This window comes from Oncorhynchus gorbuscha, linkage group LG02 (genome assembly GCF_021184085.1).
Source record: "Oncorhynchus gorbuscha isolate QuinsamMale2020 ecotype Even-year linkage group LG02, OgorEven_v1.0, whole genome shotgun sequence".
In the NCBI taxonomy this organism is placed as follows: Eukaryota; Metazoa; Chordata; class Actinopteri; order Salmoniformes; family Salmonidae; genus Oncorhynchus; species Oncorhynchus gorbuscha.
Window position 1 is genome coordinate 54,885,335 of NC_060174.1, and position 20,224 is coordinate 54,905,558.

Here is a 20,224-nt window from a genome sequence, read left to right on the forward strand (position 1 = left end):
TAACCCTTCCCCTAACCTTAACCCTTTTAGCTAATCCTTCCTCTAACCTTAACCATTTTAGCTAAACCTTCCCCTAACGCTAAACCTATACTTAACCCTTTAACCAAAATCCTAAATTTAACCCTAACCCCTAGGTTAGCTAACGTTAGCCACCTAGCTAGATTCGTAACATATCATAGGTTTTGCAAATTTGTAACATATACTTCGGAGTTGGTCCCTCCTTTTCTGCTATATCAGCCTCCACTCTTTTAGGAAGGCTTTCCGCTAGATGAGCATTAGTGAGGTTGGGCACTGATGTTTGGCGATTAGGCCTGGCTCACAGTCAGTGTTCCAATTCATCCCAATGGGGTTGAGTTCAGGGCTCTGTGCAGGCCAGTCAAGTTCTTAGATACCGATCTCGACAAACCATTTCTGTATGGAACTTGCTTTGTGCAAGGGGGCATTGTCATACTGAAACAGGAAGGGCATTCCCCAAACTGTTGCCACAAAGTTGGAAGCACAGAATCATCTATAATGTCATATTATGCTGTAGCATTAATATTTCCCTTCACTGGAACTAAGGGGCCTAGCCCGAATCATGAAAAACAGCCACAGACCAGTATTCCTCAACCACCAAACTTTACAGTTAGCAAAAGGTAACGTTAGCAGGTAACGTTCTGGCATCCGTCAAACCCAGATGGTAAATACCGGAGGAAAGTGGAGTGCTCGCCTTGAGCTTTGTGGGTTGTGCGTTACACCATGCCCAAACCGGACGCACGTGTGCCACTGTGCGGATCTTGATTTAAACATTTTATTTAGAAGTTGCTTCCATTTGTGACGCCGAGCGTGATGCAAGTCCTGCCTCCCATCTCCTCATTGACTTTAAGAAGCATATACCCACTTGCCATCTCCTCATTGGTTATACCCACGTGGGTGATTGAAAGATGAACTGAGGATGGTCGGTCGGTTGCGGTAATACACCCTATTATGAATCGCCATATAAATTCCAAAGAAGAAAAAGCTTGAAAGGAGGAGAGATGATTAGAAACGATTCGGTTGACCGTTTTATGTGTGGATTAATTGTCGGAGTAGAGGACCTTGTGCATTTCAGGTAAAATAACAACTCAACATTTATACCCAGGACAAATTTGCTAGCAACAGCAAGCTAGCTAAATAGGACAAATTAGGTAGCAGCTGCAAGCTATCTAGCTAAAATGCCATAAATGTTAAATGATTTTCAACCTGTCCCCAAAAGAATTTAATTGGTTCAGAGTTTGTTTTGATATTTCAACCTGCCTGTCATGATTATGTTTGCTGTGTGGAGACAAAATAAATTTGCGCGCGATGGCGCACGCGCATCCTGCAATTTTAGTGGATCTGATTGGTCAAGACACGCAAAGAGGCTGCAGTAGCACTCTGTTGTGAAGGACAGAGAAATTGTGGGCGAGTTGACAAATCATAAAAAGAATGGTATAAAAATTAAGTCATAAGTGCCGCCTCGCGATAACGTTTTCCGACGGCCCTGCTGTAGACTACCTATCTGTTGCATTTCTACTCTGCCACTTGGAAGGTCGCTTTAAGTTTTCAAAAAAGAAGACGCAAGTTTTCACGATGGGCACAATGACAGAAAAAATACGATAAAGCGAAGTGTCTGTCTATGCTCGCGCCTCATCCGCCTGCGGGGAGACCAGACACCTGCACCCAAGCGTCGCACTTTGCTTTCGTTCTCGTTTAAAAGGAACATTATGCAAGTTTGACTTTTCTTATTTGAACCCGATGGCTGAATCTTGGTGATGTAAGTAAAATTATTACAGTTGGTTTATTATTTGATGCTGAAGTGCGGTGCATGTTTTATTATAAGCACGTTGAAAGTAGGCTAATATGTTGTAGTTTATTGTAGCTTCAACATCGGTGTTCCAACGATTTGTTTGTTTGTTTTATTAAATTATCTACAAGAAAATGGTTCTAGACTCGTGGAATTGACGCTGCGCCATGTTTTTCTTGCCAAGGGAGGGTGTTTTCATCCCTTGCCAAACGGCTCTGACACTTGGGCATTGCCCAACGTCCGCATTCCCCATCATGTTGCGCAGATACAATTCCAGGGCTGAAGTACTCCGAATACCCGCGGTGAACGTTTTTATCTACACTAATTACAAAAGTATGTGGACACCACTTCAAATTAGTGGATTCGGTTGTTGACAGGTGTATAAAATCGAGCACACCGCCATGCAATCTCCACAGACAAACAATGGCAGTAGAATGGCCTTCTGAAGAGCTCAGTGACTTTCAATGTGGTACCGTCAAAAGATGCCACCTCTCCAACAAGTAAGTTTGTCAAATTTCTGCCCAGCTAGAGCTGCCCGGTCAACTGTAAGTGCTGTTATTGTGAAGTGGAAACATCTGGGAACAACCACGCTCAGCCGCAAAGTAGTAGGCCACACAAGCTCACAGAAAGGGACTGAATAGTGCTGAAGCGGTAAAACTGTCTGTCTTCGGTTGCAACACTTACTACCAAGTTCCAGACGGCCTCCGGAAGTAACATCAGCACACGAACTGTTAGTCCGGTGCTTCATGAAATGAGTTTCCATGGCCAAGCAGCCGCACACAATCCTAAAATCACCATGCGCAATGCCAAGCGTCGGCTGGAGTAAGGCACACCTCCATTGGACTGTGGAGCACTCAAAATGCATTCTCTGGATTGATGAATCGCACTTCACCATCTGGCAGTCCAACAAACAAATCTGGGTTTGGCGGATGCCAGGAGAACACTACTTGCCCCGATGGGTTTGAGGTCAGTGCCCTGACCTCAACCCCATCGAACATATTTGGGAAGAATTAGAACGCCGACTGCGAGCCAGGCCTAATCACCCAACATCAGTGCCCAACCTCACTAATGCTCTTGTGGCTGAATGGAAGCACGTCCCCGCAGCAATGTTCCAACATCTAGTGGAAAACCTTCCCAGAAGAGTGGATGCTGTGACAGCAGCAAAGGGGTGACCAACTCCATATTAAAGCTCATGATTTTGGAATGCGATGTATGACGAGCAGGTGTCCCCATACTTTTGGTCATGTTGTGTATAAATAAAAGAAAGAGGTGTGATTTAAAGTGTAAATAACTCAATCGTGGAGCGGTATTCATTTCACGCCATCCAGTCAGTTGCGTAGTATTATTCATAGGCCTACCTGTTTTATGATTTAATAATGATGCTGAACCGTTGCAATTGCTCAGTGTTGTGTTGTGCCACATATTGTTGTCAAATCAGATTTTTGGGATGTCTTTGTTAGCTGCACACTTTGGAGACTTGTGCGCTGGCTGTTAACTAATTTGATTTGGCAATATGGTAATATAGCATTTGTTGTAGACAGGTACAGAGGTTTCAAATTGGTTGTCATGTTATTATTAGTGTGTGTGTGAGAGAGGGTGGGAGAGAGTTTGTTTATCTTGTGCCTTCATTGGTTTTATGATTCACTAGGCTTCTGTGTTTATATCACTAGAGAAGGGCAAGGACTGACACACATATAGACATACACACACAGTGGATGTAAGGTCAAGGCATATGTGGAGAGGGATAAAGAGAATATAATGTACCCTATCAGTATACATGTATACAGAAAGTTAATTCCTTCATAGATATGATCTTTAGAGAAGTTTAAATGTTTTCTCTTGTTTTGCTTACATGAATGAATACTGCATTTATTATTATATGAATAGGAACACCACCCTTGACTCTCCTTTATGTACAATACCGTTCAAAAGTTTGGGGTCAGTTAGACTTTTCCTTGTTTTTGAAAGAAAAGCTCATTTTTTGTCCATTAAAATAACATAATATTGACCAGAAATACAGTGTAGACAATGTTAATGTTGTAAATGACTTGTAGCTGGAACGGCTGATATTTAATTAAATATCTACATAGGTATACAGAGGCCCATTATCAGCAACCATCACTCCTGTGTTCCAATGGCACAATGTGTTAGCTAATCAAAGTTGATCATTTCAAAAGGCTAATTGATAACTTTAAAAAAAAAATGTTTGCAATTATGTTTGCACAGCTGAAAACTGTTGTTCTGATTAAAGAAGCAATAAAACGGTCCTTCTTTAGACCAGTTGAGTATCTGGAGCGTCAGTATCTGGAGCGCTCAGCATTTGTGGGTTCGATAACAGGCTCAAAATGGCCAGAAACAAATAACTTTGTTATGAAACTCGTCATTCTATTCTTGTTCTGAGAAATGAAGGCTATTCCATGTGACAAATTGCCAAGAAACTGAAGGTCTCGTACAACGCTGTCTCGTACAGCGCCCTTCACAGAACAGCGCAAGCTAGCTCTAACCAGAATAGAAAGAGGAGTGGGAGGCCCCGGTGCACAACTGAGCAAGAGGACAAGTACATTAGTGTCTAGTTTGAGAAACTGATGCATTACAAGCTCTCAACTGGCAGCTTCATTATATTGTACCCACAAACACCTGTCTCAACGTCAACAGTGAAGAGGTGACTCCGGGATGCTGGCCTTCTAGGCAGAGTTGCAAAGAAAAAGCCATATCTCAGACTGGCCAATAAAAAGAAAAGATTAAGATGAGCAAAAGAACACAGACACTGAACAGAGGAACTCTGCCTAGAAGGCCAGCATCCCGGAGTCGCCTCTTCACTGTTGACGTTGAGACTGGTGTTTTGTGGGTACTATTTAATGAAGCTGATAGTTGAGGACTTGTGAGGTGTCTGTTTCTCAAACTAGACACTAATGTACTTGTCCTCTTGCTCAGTTGTGCACAGGTGGCCTCCAACTCCTCTTTCTATTCTGGTTAGAGCCAGTTTGAACTGTTCTGTGAAGGGAGTTTGAAGTTCACTGCTCAACTGAGGGACCTTACAATTATCTGTATGTGTGGTGCACAGAGATATGAGGAAGTCATTGAAAAATAACAAACACTATTATTACACACAGAGTGAGTTCATGCAATTTATGTGATTTGTTTAGACGAAGACAATTTTTATTCCTGAATTTATTTAATCTTGCCACAACAAGGGAGGTCAATGCTTATTGACTTAAGACATTTCAGCTTTTCATTTTTTATTCATTTGTAAAATGTTTGAAAACCATAAATCCACGTTTGACGTTATGTGGTATTGAGTGTAGGCCAGTGACCAAAAAAATCAAAATTGAATCTATTTTAAATGCAGGGTGTAACACAACAAAATGTGGAAAAAGTCAAAGGGTTTGAATGCTTTCTGAGGCACTGTACAACTGAGCATAGTGACTTTGAAGGGCTGGTAGATGTGTTCGATGTCGACCTGTATCTAGAGTTTCTCAAAACTTCTTCTGGTACTTGACTGCACTATACTCTGTCACCAGTAGAGGGCACTCTTAGACCCTTTTCACAATAGTGTGCCGAACCAAGCCAAGTTCTACTATGCTGGCCTCAGTAGCCTGGTCACATATCCACCACTAAAATACTGAGTCAGGTCGACTCATCTCTCAACCATTACTAGTTCACTTCTCCAGTTGCATTAAACTCACTTATATTGGCAATCATTGAATGAAGCTTTGCCATGCCTCCTACAGAGAGTGAGATATCAGGGCATGGCTCTGTTTTGTCAGTATGCTTATGGGAGAGTGTATATGTATGCCATCAAGTCTGTGTCATAGGTCTACGTTTTTAAAGGTCTGTGTTTTTGTGAGTGGGACTGGTGGTGGTATTCAATGCCTCATCAAAGAGGAAGCGTGTGTGCGTGTGTGCGTGTGTGCGTGTGTGCGTGTGTGCGTGTGTGCGTGTGTGCGTGTGCGTGTGCGTGTGTGTGTGTGTGTGTGTGTGTGTGTGTGTGTGTGTGTGTGTGTGTGTGTGTGTGTGTGTGTGTGTGTGTGTGTGTGTGTGTGTGTGTGTGTGTGTGTGTGTGTGTGTACATACACATGTGAGATGGAAGGAAATAGACATAGAAGGTGGGACAAGTGAGATGTACTGCAGCCTAGTAGAGGTAGTGAGAGCAGCACAGGAGGAAGGGGAAAGTACACTACAGATTTAGAGCAAAACACTAAACCAGAGTGTGGTCTGTAAATCTAAAACCAAACCAGACTTGACGTCAGTCTACTCCTCCTCTGAGAGGAAGCTGTGGTCAGAATTACCAGTGTTTCTCTGTGGCTTTGTTGTGTTTGTACAAAGGGATTCGTGTGTGTGTGTGTGTGTGTGTGTGTGTGTGTGTGTGTGTGTGTGTGTGTGTGTGTGTGTGTGTGTGTGTGTGTGTGTGTGTGTGTGTGTGTGTGTGTGTGTGTGTGTGTGTGTGTGTGTGTGTGTGTGTGTGTGTGTGTGTGTGTGTGTGTGTGTGTGTGTGTGTGTGTGTGTGTGTGTGAAAAGTACATTATCTTTGTGTGAATTGTTTATAAAGGCCAGTGGAGAACCTGCTGTTACTCAAGTTGTATGGGAGATCGGAAATCCCCTCATACATGCTGACCTGATTGCTCACTCAGATGTCAGGTTTCAGGAATGTACAGGAATGTAAGATGTATGCAGTAGCTAGATTTCAAACCTACTCCTAGAATTACATCAGTATTTGTAACAACAGAAACTGGGTAATGTTAAATCTTCATATAACATTTTTGGTAAAAACATCAAATTCATTATTGTCATTATCTTCTGCAGTATGTGTTCACACACCAGAGCTCATTTTGAATGTATACATGAGTAGTGTCTTGGCCCTCCCCCACGGGGCACAAACTGGTTGTGTCAACATTGTTTCGACGTCATCTATCAATGTATTGTGACGTGGAATCTGTACAGAAAATAAATGTGAAAAAGTAATCAACTTGTTTTGAGGCTGGAATTTAAAGCACAGGAATATGTCATCATTGTAACCAATTTTCAACATAGACAAACCTTATAAAATATGTTGAATTTGTACCTTTTGAAACAACGTCATATCTTCAACATTAGATCCACTATCAGAAGAAAAAAAAAGAAAAAATAGATTAGACAGCACCTCCTACTGGAGAGTTGATCTATCCACCGCTATTAAGTTGGTCTCCCATCCAGGGTTTTATCCAAGCACTGCTTAGCTTTGATATGTTACTGACTACTACCAATGTGCTATTGTGATAATTATTATTGAGAGATCTCTTAACTAAATACAGAGTACAAAACATTAGGAATATTGAGTTCCATTCCCTTTTGCCCTCAGAACAGCCTCAATTCATCATGGCATGGACTCCTACAAGGTGTCGTAAGCATTCCACAGGGATGCTGGCCCGTGTTGACTCCAACGCTTCCCACAGTTGTGTCAAGTTGGCTGAATGTTCTTTAGGTGGTGGACCATTCTTGATACATACAGGAAACTGTTGAGTGTGAAAAATCCAGCAGCGTTGCGGTAGTTGTAGTTGGCCGTTGCAGGAAAAAACAAACATATATACTGTTATACAAATTTGACAATCACAAGATGGGACTTAGGACTCTGTCATGTCAAGGGAACTGTAGCCTACTGTTCAGATGAGTTAAATGGAAACTGAAATCTGGACACTGACTGTAGGTTTATAACTTCTCACACAGCTTAATTTTATGTGTCGCCGTACAGCATCGGAAACAGGATGATCTCTCAAACGTCCATGTCTCCATATATCTCCCCTCTCTCCACGTACCAGGTTGGCATCTACTTCATTCAATTTTAATGGATAGATGGGTTTGCATGACTTTAAATAGCGTTACTATTATATACACCCATAATACACATTTTCTGTAACTGACCAGGTATTTATGAACCTTTTATGACACTTGGGAGTGTTCTCCTTGGAGGATTGTGGTTCGGGATGTGAGAGGTCACTATATGGCCTTTCTCAGAGGTGTGTGTGTGTGTGTGTGTGTGTGTGTGTGTGTGTGTGTGTGTGTGTGTGTGTGTGTGTGTGTGTGTGTGTGTGTGTGTGTGTGTGTGTGTGTGTGTGTGTGTGTGTGTGTGTGTGTGTGTGTGTGTGTGTGTGTGTGTGTGTGTGTGTGTGTGTGTGTGGAATACCTAGGATAGGATAAGTAATCCCTCTCACCCCCCCCTTTAAGATTTAGATGCACTATTGTAAAGTGACTGTTCCACTGGATGTCATAAGGTGAATGCACCAATTTGTAAGTCGCTCTGGATAAGAGCGTCTGCTAAATGACTTAAATGTAAATGTATTAACTCCTTCAGAAATGATACACCAAATGTAAAAAAATTGACTCGAGGGGAGAAAATAATATTGATTTAATTCAGCCTCGGGTGATTGCGAATGCTCAGTTGGGTACCTTCTGTAGAGGTGCTGTCTGTATCAGCATCATAAAAGCTGATAGTATTTCAACCACATGAAATATGCATCCATGCCGAACTGAAATCTTTCACAGCTTTCTATTTCTTTAAAACCTTTCAGACTGTTGTCATTTAGATATTTTGCATAGAAATTCTTTCCAGTTTTATTTGTTATTGTATTTTCTCCCCGGTCCCTAAACGTCTTTGCTCCGCGAAAGAAGAACTTGACTGTTAAAACCTAGATCGACGCATTCATTCTAAGAATTGTTGACATTATTCTGGTGAGCAAGGGTTTACTTCATCTTCTAGGGCAACATATGACAAGAGAATGTGCATGTATCTAATTATAGACAAGTTGGCTGACAAATAGCCTCTCAAAATGTCAGAAATTTTAAGCAGAAACATATCTAAATCAGGCAACAAAAAAACTCCTGCACCCCCTGTCAAAAAATCATCTAGTTTATAATAGCAATAAGGCACTTCGGGGGTTTGTGATATATGGCCAATATACCACAGCTAAGGGTAGGCTGGACAATAGAATGAGTCAAAATTCACCCAAGGCTGAAAAATGGCAAAAGAATGTTGGATGAGCTGGAACACGAGCACGAGGCCACAGCAAATGAATTGAATCGAACATTCACAGAGCCTCTTCTGACTGGAGTGATGCTGAGAATTCCATTTAGCCTAAATGGCACAAAACTAATGTATCCCTTTTTATTTTACCACTACACACTGTTCTTAGGACAAAACTTTAAAAGTAAACATCCACACCTCAATGATGCCAAGTGTGCTTATGTCTGCATAACGAGGAAGTAGGAAAAAATATACATATTACAAGATATTTGGCGAAATAGACAGATATACCTATATTTCGCCCTATAGGAAGCAATGGGACGGGCTCTAAGTTCCATGAGAAAGTTATTGTTGATGTTTTAACTACCAGCAATTGGTTCAACATGGGCAGGTCTCATTGCCAACATTAGCGACGCAGGCATTGTGACATAGAACAATGGGCTGGGAAAAGAACGTTAGGAAGGCGAGTTGGTGCCACGGTGAACTAATAGGAGTTGGCTTTGCTTTGCTTTGGCAATGTTAACACATGTTTCCCATGCCAATAAAGCCCTTGAATTGAAATTGAATTGAATTGAACTAATAGGAGCTGGCAGGGTGAAAAATGCCTGAAATGAAGGCCTGTTTTTTTTTGTGACTACTTCAAAACTATGGCAAGTAGCTGGGACATATGGTAATATTATGAAACTGGGCTGCAATGAACTAGTTTTTATCAGAAAAAAGCATTGTCAAAAATGTCATGTGTTCAGGTAACTAAGGGCTGTCTCCAGGCACTCGGCATTGCATCCTGCATAAGCACAGCCCTTAAGCGGTGGTATATTGGCCATATACCACACCTCTGGCCTTATTTAAGTGATCATGCTTGAGAAGGCAGTGTTAGGAGGATATATTTGCATGGGTGTTTTTAGGCCCGATATGAAGTAAAGGGTAGGCAAGGAGGATAGGATAAAGTAATCCTTCTCACCCCCCCCCCCTTAAAATATTTAGATGCACTATTGTAAAGTGGCTGTTCCACTGGATGTCATAAGGTGAATGCACCAATTTGTAAGTCACTCTGGATAAGAGCGTCTGCTAAATGACTTAAATGTAAATGTAAATGCAAACCGTGCCAATATATCCTCCAAACACCGGCTTCGAGGGCATTATCACTTTAATACAAGGGTTACCAACTTATTCAAATAATGATTGACATTTTAATTAAAAACGTTTTTTTAAATGCATTTCTTAATACTATTTTATCCTTCCACAAGATATAGTCCCGAAACAAATCTATGGTTACTATCCAAGCCGGCTGGCCGTTCGTTCTATTGGTTTGTTTGCCAGAGATTGCAACCCAGTCGTTAAGTCTTTTTGTTCTATATCTATGGACGCGACCCAGTCGTTCGTTCTTAATGTTCTATTGCCATACTGACTGGCAACGTTCTTGTCCCTTGCTTGCTAGTTTGCCAACTACAGCTAACTTACAGTCAAGTCAAACAGTGCAGACAGAATGACAACAGTAGCTGTATTTGTTTAAGCTGTTTTCTAGAGACATTTATTTGGATACATCCATAACAATGAGCTAATGAGCCACGATTTCACCACAGCATAGAACATGTGCTCTCGTTATGACACTGTTCAGAGGAGCTAGCCAACAACATAACTACACAATAACTTCAAACGGAAGCTGGAAAGACCGCAAACTAGGTGCACTTCGTTTCGTTTGACCTTTTTCCAATAGACATTATTTTTGTATGTATCCATAAAAATGATGCCAGCTGATTCATGATTTAATCTGGCTGAGAAACGCTGCCTGCCTCTCTGTAGTCCCAACTCCCGACCCCTACATGTTCATTAGTATGGGACAGTTGGAAATCGAATTTGAATATTGAAACAATTTTGCAAATGTCTGAGAGACAGACTGCAAGGTTTATGCAAATATCCGCTGTTGAAAACTAAATGTTAGTCGAAAAGAAGCGCGAGATGGTGTCTAGATGGAGATCAAGTTTTAAACTTGAGACAGTGGATTGCGCAGTCAGATGGAACAGAGTAAATTGGCATTTTTTTTGTGGAATAGACACCGGCTGGAATGTGCTATTGTATGTTCAATGATATTTGAGTGATTTGGACCAATTTAATGAACATGCCATTTGAACAGATCACAAGTGGGTGTCAAAGACGGACAGGGAAATGTCAATGCAATCCAAGTAACACTGTGTGCGTGTGTAATAGAGAGAGAATTTAACGTTCCCCTTCCTAGGCGCCAGATAGTGCAGCTGGTTTGTATTTTGGACAGAGGGAGGGATGGTCAGGATGTTGGGTAACGGGTTTGGGTGGGGCATGTTTTGACTGTTTTTGGTACACCAGCCACCCAAAGCGCACACAGAGGGAGAGGAGGAGGGGGGAGGGGATGGGGGGGGGCAGCAGGTACACAGGCAATGGAACTCTCCCACTGGAGGCTGATGGGTTGTCACTGATGATTGACAGATAGATCGTGGGCTGCTAAACTTCATGAAACAATTTCCCACCTCCAGTGAACATGCTTCCAGGATAAGGCTTGATCTGTGTCCAGGAAACCAGGTCTTAAATCCTGATTCTGACACTTGGTAGTGGTGTGAAGGGGATGAGGTGTGGTGCCATGATGGATGGTAGTAGTGTGTGGATGAATGAATGATGGTGATGGAGGCCAATCTGGGTGAGGGGTTATTACGGGTAGCTCTGACTCAGCCCACACATCCTTGGCTCCAGCACAGCAGAGATGGAGAGATGAAAGGAGGAGAGGAAGGGAGAGGGAAGCGACTCATCGTGTGGTCAGTTGACTCAGACCACAGGAACGGTGGGAAGCATGTACATTTGGAAGTGTGTGTGTGGGTGGGTGGGTGGGTGGGTGTGTGTGTGTGCAGTGTGTGTGTGTGTTACCATGCCTTTGGTCTGACAGCCAGGGCTGCCATTAGTTATATTTCCTGTCACATGATTGGAATGTTGAAGCAGGATTCCGGTCCTGTTACTCTCTCCCACTCACCTGCTAACTTTCACCACATGGATCCCATTACTTCCTCTTACGTCTTCCCAGGAATTTCCCCTTCTGTGTGGTTTCAACATGATGAAAGTCACTGGGGCTGTAGTGTAAGTAGTGGTGGGTGTATATAATTCAACAAGTGTCCCTCATTGATAATTCCTATAAATATCTGAACACCTACTCGTCGAAAATCATGGGCATTAATATGGATTTGGTCCCCCATTGCTGCTATAACAGCCTCCACTCTTCTGGGAAGGCTTTCCACTAGATGTTGCAACATTGCTGTGGGGACTTGCTTCCATTCAGCCACAAGAGCATTACTTAGGTCGGGCACTGATGTTGGACGATTAGGCCTGGCTCACAGTCGGTGTTCGAATTCATCCCAAAGTTGTTTGATGGGGTTGAGGTCAGGGCTCTGTGCAGGCCAGTGAAGTTCTTCCACACTGATCTCGACTAACCATTTCTGTATGGACCTCGCTTTGTGCAAAGGGGCATTGTCATGCTGAAACAGCAAGGGCCTTCCCCAAACTGTTGCCACAATGTTGGAAGCACAGAATCATCTAGAATGTCATTGTATGCTGTAGCGTTAAGATTTCCCTTTACTGGAACTAAGGGACCTAGCCCGAACCATGAAAAACAGCCCCAGAACATTATTCCTCTACTATCAAACTTTACATTTGCTACTATGTATTGGGGAAGGTAGAATTCTCCTGGCATCCGCCAAACCCAGATTTGTCCGTCAGACTGCCAGATGGTGAAGCTGGATTCATTACTCCAGAGAACCCGCTTCCACTGCTCCAGAGTCCAATGGCGGCAAGCTTTACACCACACCAGCCGACGCTTGGCATTGCGCATGGTAATCTTAGGCTTGTGTGCAGCTGTTTGGCCATGGAAACCCATTTCATGAAGCTCCCGACGAACAGTACTTGTGCTGACGTTGCTTCCAGAGACAAGTTGGAACTCGGTAGTGAGAGTTGCAACCGAGGACAGACGCGTTACATGCTACGCGCTTCAGCACTCGGTGGTCCCGTTCTGTGAGCTTGTGTGGTCTACCACTTCATGGCTGAGCTGTTGTTGCTCCTAGACGTTTCCACTTCACAATAACAGCAATTACAGTTGACTGGGGAAGCTCTAGCAGGGCAGAAATTTGACGAACTGACTTGTTGGAAATGTGGCATCCTATGACATTGCCATGTTGAAAGTCACTGAGCTCTTCAGTAAAGCCATTCTACTGCTAATGTTTGTCTTTCAAAATTGCATGGCTGTGTACTCGATTTTCTACACCTGTCAACAACGGGTGTGGCTGTAATAGCCGAATCCACAACTTTAAGGTGTGTCCACAGACTTTTGGCCACGTAGTGTGTATATAAATCTCTTTCACCAAAACAATGTTTGTTTGCTCATATTTTGATTGACAACAATTCCACCATGTGATGAATTGCACTGCGTTGTGAGAGTTTCAGACTCTGTTTCAGGTGTACCGGCAGTGATTCTAAAAGTATGTGTGTGATAAAGTCAGTATGTATTTCCTTTGTTTGTTTATGAGATAGAGGATAAGATACAGTGTCACTATGTAAGAGAGTACGTGTGTGTGTGTGTGTGTGTGTGTGTGTGTGTGTGTGTGTGTGTGTGTGTGTGTGTGTGTGTGTGTGTGTGTGTGTGTGTGTGTGTGTGTGTGTGTGTGTGTGTGTGTGTGTGTGTGTGTGTGTGTGTGTGTGTGTGTGTGTGTGTGTGTGTGTGTGTGTGTGTGTGTGTGTGTGAGAAAGAAAGAGAGAGAGAGACTGATAAAAGGGAGCGAGAGAGTGTGCGGCAAAGCCTGTTGACTCTGTGTAAGAATGACTGCGTGAGTACTGGATGAACAGATCACACCCTCACACTTACACTGACGAGGAAAAGGCGGAGAGGAAGGCAGACCGAACGAGGAGAAAGAATAAGAAGACTGGGAGAAAGGAGAGAGGAAGGCAAAGAAGAAAGCTAGAGGGGAAGGCAGAGAGAGGAAGAGACAGGCTAGCAGTACAGTCTCTCTGGTAGCTATGGCTCAAGGCATCTATTCCCTACTCTTTCTGTGGACTTGTATAGAGACAGACATGAGGACTCTGGGAGCTACAGTATAGTATATCTTCTATCATGGATAGGCTGGGTGGCTGGGCTCCTCTCCTTTACAACTGGACAGCACAGCAACACAGGCAGCATGGAGATGATGCCTGAGGGACACCATATGGCTCACCGTGGGCGATTTGTAAACAGGTATAGAGTGGTGCTTTGTGTAAATGCAACTGAAATGCACCGTCATAACAAGTATGTTAAGTTCAATTACGTTGTTATATTGGGTCATCTAAAAGTAGCTTGTGTTTTCAGTAAGATTCAGCATCTATAGTTGATCAATTTATAATAACTGTTTGTCTGTTTCTTTTTATAGACTTAGTAACTCAAATCAAATGTTATTTGTCACATACACATGGTTAGCAGATGTTAATGCGAGTGTAGCGAAATGCTTGTGGTTCTAGTTCCGACAATGCAGTAATAACCAACGAGTAATCTAACCTAACAATTCCACAACAACTACCTTGTACACACAAGTGTAAAGGGATGAAGAATATGTACATAAAAATATATGAATGAGTGATGGTACAGAACGGCATAGGCAAGATGCAGTAGATGGTATAGAGTACAGTATAAACATATGAGATGAGTAATGTAGGGTATGTAAACATAAAACAGGCATTGTTTAAAGTGGCTAGTGATATATTTATTACATAAAGATGGTAAGATGCAGTAGATGGTCTAGGGTACAGTATATAAATATGAGATGAGTAATGTAGGGTATGTAAACATTATATTAAGTGGCATTGTTTAAAGTGGCTAGTGATACATTTTTACATCAATTTTTCCATTATAAAAGTGGCTGTAGTTGAGTCAATATGTTGGCAGCAGCCACTCAATGTTAGTGGTGGTTGTTTAACAGTCTGGCCTTGAGATAGAAGCTGTTTTTCAGTCTCTTGGTCCCTGCTTTGATGCACCTGTACTGACCTCGCCTTCTGGATGATAGCGGGGTGAACAGGCAGTGGCTCGGGTGGTTGTTGTCCTTGATGATCTTTATGGCCTTCCTGTGTCATCGGGTGGTGTAGGTGTCCTGGAGGGCAGTTAGTTTGCCCCCGGTGATGCGTTGTGCAGACCTCACTACCCTCTGGAGAGCCTTATGGTTGTGGGCGGAGCAGTTGCTGTACCAGGCGGTGATACAGCCCGATAGGATGCTCTCGATTGTACATCTGTAAAAGTTTGAGTGCTTTTGGTGACAAACCAAATTTCTTCAGCCTCCTGCTCATATAATAGTGGTAGAATAAAGTGTGTTTGTGTAGTTAAGTAGATCTTTGAAACACGTAGTGCATCCAGAAGTCAAGCCACAAGACTGTAAATCACTCTCTGTGCATGCTCTGACAAGCACGCTAACTAACTGGGCATCTGTCATGCACTGTACTGTAGACACCAGAGTGTGTGTGTGTGTGTGTAAGCAGTGTTTGTGTGTGTCTGTTTCACTTTCAGTATTTCACACTCTCACTCTCGCTCTCTGTGTGTCACTTTCAGACGCTGGTTTCACTGTGTGTGTGTGTGTGTGTGTGTGTGTGTGTGTGTGTGTGTGTGTGTGTGTGTGTGTGTGTGTGTGTGTGTGTGTGTGTGTGTGTGTGTGTGTGTGTGTGTGTGTGTGTGTGTGTGTGTGTGTGTGTGTGTGTGTGTGTGTGTGTGTGTGTGTGTGTGTGTGTGTGACGTGTGTGACGTGTGTGTGTGACGTGTGTGTGTGTGAGACGTGTGTGTGAGACGTGTGTAAGTTTCACTTTGACTCTCTGTTTCTCTTTCTCTTGTATCCACGTAGCTAATTGAAGTGCTAGGTGACCACACATCTGGATCTTGTACTACATTGGCTGTGCATATTTCTAGCTATTTTTCTTCCTCAGAGTGCCGAGCCTCATTCTGTCAGTTCTATCCTGTATGTGGAGTGGGTCCCTCTGTCTGTATCGTCACTGATCTGTAGTGCGGGTAACTACAAACGGGCTTTTCTCTCAGTGTGTAGCTTAACTCCGAGACAGTGTAGTTATAAACAACTCCCATCCATACATTACTGTCCTCACATTTAGTGTCCGTACCTACTGTACAGCTGAAGAATCTTGGCTGGCCCATACATCAAATACTAGGAAATGCCCTTGGGCATTTTCCCCATTTATTTGATAGGTATTTTGCATGTTTTCTGCGTCTCGTAATGTCATGAATTCTCTATGTAGATTGTTAATATCATTACATATGGGCTTTACAATCTGCTTTACATGGTCACAGACCGGGTTTGCTCTGAAGCTGTCCATTGAAGTTAAAAACACAGAGTGAGAAATCCACGTTGTTATATTGACTGATCCAGCCCAATGATAGCTCCATGATTGCTTTCTCTGTCAGTAGAATGGAGTGAATCATTTCCATTACATGGTGCGGCCGCCGCTTTGACGTCCCAGTTGAAGTGTTGACATTGATAGGAGAAAGCAACGCGGAGCTGGTAGGTTTGCTCTAAAATGTCTGTAGATATCACAGAATGGGCCTGGATCCACCGAGACAGGCCCATTTGACAGAAAACGCACTCCCTGAAGTCTCTCTCTCTTTCTCTCTCTCTCTGTGAATGTGTATTCCTGAGGGAAGCAAGGCTGGGAAATGATGCTGTGTCTGCATATTAAATGAGAGGAGGGGGAGAGTTGTTTGACTATTTATATTAAGTAAAGCTTTTTGTGTCCATTTTAGGAAAGAGAGAGGTTTGAGATTGACATCGACCCAATGACTTTATTTGTAAATAGAACTTCACTGCCATCTAAAATAAAGAGCCTCGGCCAATAATGTCTGTCTGCGGACTACGGTTACTACATGCTGCTCCCGCGAGCACTGCTTTCCCGAGTACCACTTTCCCGCAGTTCTGTTACGACAAGGGAAATAGCTAGCTAGTAAGTGTAGCCATTTAAATTCTCGCGTGGCACTACTTGTTGGATGCGGTGTGTAGTCGATCATCACTTACACACCATGCCCCCCCCCCCCCCCAGATATGCGCTCCGCAGATAGACACTACTCACTATGGGGCATGTGGTTACCATGATGATGAGCTCCCGAGTGGTGCAGCGATCTAAGGCACTAGCAGTCTTATTAAAAAAGTCTTATTGAAACATTCAGTAAGAGTTTTAAGAAGTTTTTCTAACCCATTTTAAGGGTTTTTAAGTTTTTATATAAATGCCGTTAATGAGCTCCCCTTCCGGACCTCACTAAAAGTCAAACCCTGGTTACGGCCCTGTACCTAGCTGCAAGGCAGTAAATAAGCTCCCTTCCGGACCTCACTAAAACCCTGGTTTACGGCCCTGTATCTAGCTACAAGGCAGTAAATGAGCTCCCTTCCGGACATTACTAAAACCCTGGTTTACGGCCCTGTACCTAGCTGCAAGGCAGTAATTGAGCTCCCTTCCGGACCTCTCTAAAACCCTGGTTTACGGCCCTGTACCTAGCTGCAAGGCAGTAATTGAGCTCCCTTCCGGACCTCTCTAAAACCCTGGTTTACGGCCCTGTACCTAGCTGCAAGGCAGTAAATGAGCTCCCTTCCGGACCTCTCTAAAACCCTGGTTTACGGCCCTGTACCTAGCTGCAAGGCAGTAAATGAGCTCCCTTCCGGACCTCACTAAAACTCAAACCCTAGTTACGGCCCTGTACCTAGCTACACGTTTACATGTTGGTGTCCATTGTTGGGCAAAATAGATGTCAATGTACCCTACATAAACCCGACCTCACTCAGTGTACTTTCACATACAACTTGTTTAAGAAAAGTTAGAGGATTTACTTTCAACTATTCAATGTTATTTAAGTAGTCTACACAAATGAGTATGGATGCTAATCAATGTCTACATGTGTTGACGTGATGGCTCAGCTGAAATGTACACTTAGCTTGTTTGCCAAGCAGGGTACATAGCAGTAGGCATCTGGACAGTAGACTTGTTCTAACTGAAGAACATTACCCCTCATATACCAGTAGGAGTCACTGTTCAGGCAGGAATAGTTGGACTGGCATTTCAATATATCTCTTTATTTAGGTTGATGGCATGACGTTGGAACATCGATTCAAACATACCATTTTACTATCAACATTGAAACAAAGATTAATCAGATATAACATTTGACATTTCAACGACCTAATATATAATGAATATTTAAAAAAAGAAGATTTGTAACGTTTCTATGTGGAATTTTCAACACAATTTCAATATATACATACAGTAGTTCTGATGATTATGTTGAAATTTGATTAATGTAACAACCTGTTAGTCAGGTTAAGTCAATGTATTTAAGTTGAAGTTTTACCCTAATTTCAATGTTTACAATGCTGGTTGAAATGAGATGAAAGTACTGGTTGATTACTTTTTTTCAAATCCAATGTATTTTCCATGTTGATTCCATGTCATAATACGTTGACAAATTACGTTTAAACAACATTGATTCAACCAGTGTGTACCCAGTGGCAACTTTGGTACTTGCAAAGAGCTCACGATTGACTCAAACAATGGCAATGATAAGATAGACAGGTACCTGAGTGGACAAGGTTGTACGTAGATCTTCAACAACCCCACATACTCATCTCACGTGGGAGGTAGTTGGGAACACATTATAGGAGTCACAAGGCTAATTACTAACCACCTTCATGGCAGAGATTACTGTCAAAGTCAACTCGAGACCTATAGTTCCCGTTTCCACAGACCCTTGACCTATCCCCTCATTCTGACACCACCAAATCTCCTGACTCAAAAAAAACTACACTACCTCCTGCACCCATTGGTGAACTTCGTGTCAATGTTCCCATGAAACATATCTAGAACATGAATGTCTTTTAAGTTCTGAGAACATGGTAACCACGTTCCTTGGTAGGTTTCATTTGACATTAAGGGAATGGTCTCTTGCACATCACGGCAACATTCCTATGAAAACGTTAGTTAATGACCCAATGAGACTCTTAAGATGTGGGAACATGTTAGTTGGGATGTGAGCGCAACGTGACTCAAAGTCGTAGAAATACCACTTTCAGAAAGAGAAGACGGTGCCCACGCTCTCAACACAACCCTCATGCGCATGCTTGCACTAAGGCTAATAGACTCTCACTATAACACACAACTCCTCTCTTTCTTACAAACTCACTCTCTTTTCTATTCCCTCTTACTCCTCGCAGGCGGAGACCTCCCAAACACCCCAGAGCTTCCTGCCCTGCTTTGCTGATGCTGCAACGGTACTGAGCTGGACCTCTCTCCTCTTCAGGGAAGCTGTACTCTTGTATGGATGTATAAAATACTGCCAACTGTATTGCTAAAGTGCAAACTTTCAAAATATCCACGTAATGCTTCACCCTCCTGTTGGAAGTCAACTGTAGCCTGTTCTTGTGTATTTGTAGGAAATACCACCCACTGTAACTGTAACTGTATTGCTTGCAGAATTTCTCCAAGACCCCATCCACCTTGTTTCCCTGTTCATGTTTTTTTTTTTTTTTTTATCACTAATGATTTGGTTTCTGAATTCTACATTAGACCAGACCACAACCTCTGCTGTTTAATTTTTTTGAACGTGACAGATAAAGGACCGTTTCTTTCTCTCCAACCCGTGACCTAGGTAACCGTGACCTAGGTAACCTGTGACTTCCCTACATCCTACTTTCGTAACAAGCTGATCTCACGCCAGGCCATCGCATTGCTCTACAAGCCACAAATAGCCTACAACACCTATGTGCAGACAGTGACCTCTTCTGGTAGAATGAAGACAAGTTGAATGACCTCATACACACTGAACAAGACACTAAATTGCTCCCCCCAGAAGCTGGTTTCCTATGGTGGTTTAGATGTGTGTTCGCTGTTCTAGCACCATATGAAATCAGTGTTCTGGAAGGTAGAATAGCAGCTCATGGAAACGGACCAAGCCATAGTTAAGAAAGTGAGAAATTGACATAGTGTGTTGTTGCATGTGTTTGTCTGTGTATACGGTAGGTACAATGACAAGTGTTCTTTGAGTGGTTTTCTAATAATGTTCTTACTGTTTGGAGCTACATTCTGTATTGACTAGTAATTTGTTAGTACACCAAATATAATTATGCCTCCATCAGTATGTATGACTCTATTATTTACAGGGACGGATTAATTCAGGGGATTACCGGGGTTGAAGCCCTTGGGCCTAAGAGGCAGGAAAAAAAATCTAATAATCTAATAATAAATATATACAATACCAGTCAAAAGTTTGGACACACCTACTCATTTCAGGGTTTTTCTTTATTTTTTACTATTTTCTACATTGTAGAATAATAGTGAGACATCGAATCTATGAAATACCACATATGGAATCAAGTAGTAACCAAAAAACTGCTACACAAATCAAAATATGT

General features: G+C 42.6%; 1 long non-coding RNA gene across 1 annotated transcript; it reads left to right on the forward strand.

The window, feature by feature from the left end:
• The first annotated feature begins 1,388 nt into the window (after window positions 1-1,388).
• On the forward strand, window positions 1,389-19,944 carry LOC124004609. The gene is made up of 2 exons (XR_006833493.1): window positions 1,389-1,774; window positions 19,028-19,944. It is a non-coding gene; the product is annotated as an uncharacterized LOC124004609 (long non-coding RNA).
• The last annotated feature ends 280 nt before the right edge of the window (window positions 19,945-20,224 follow it).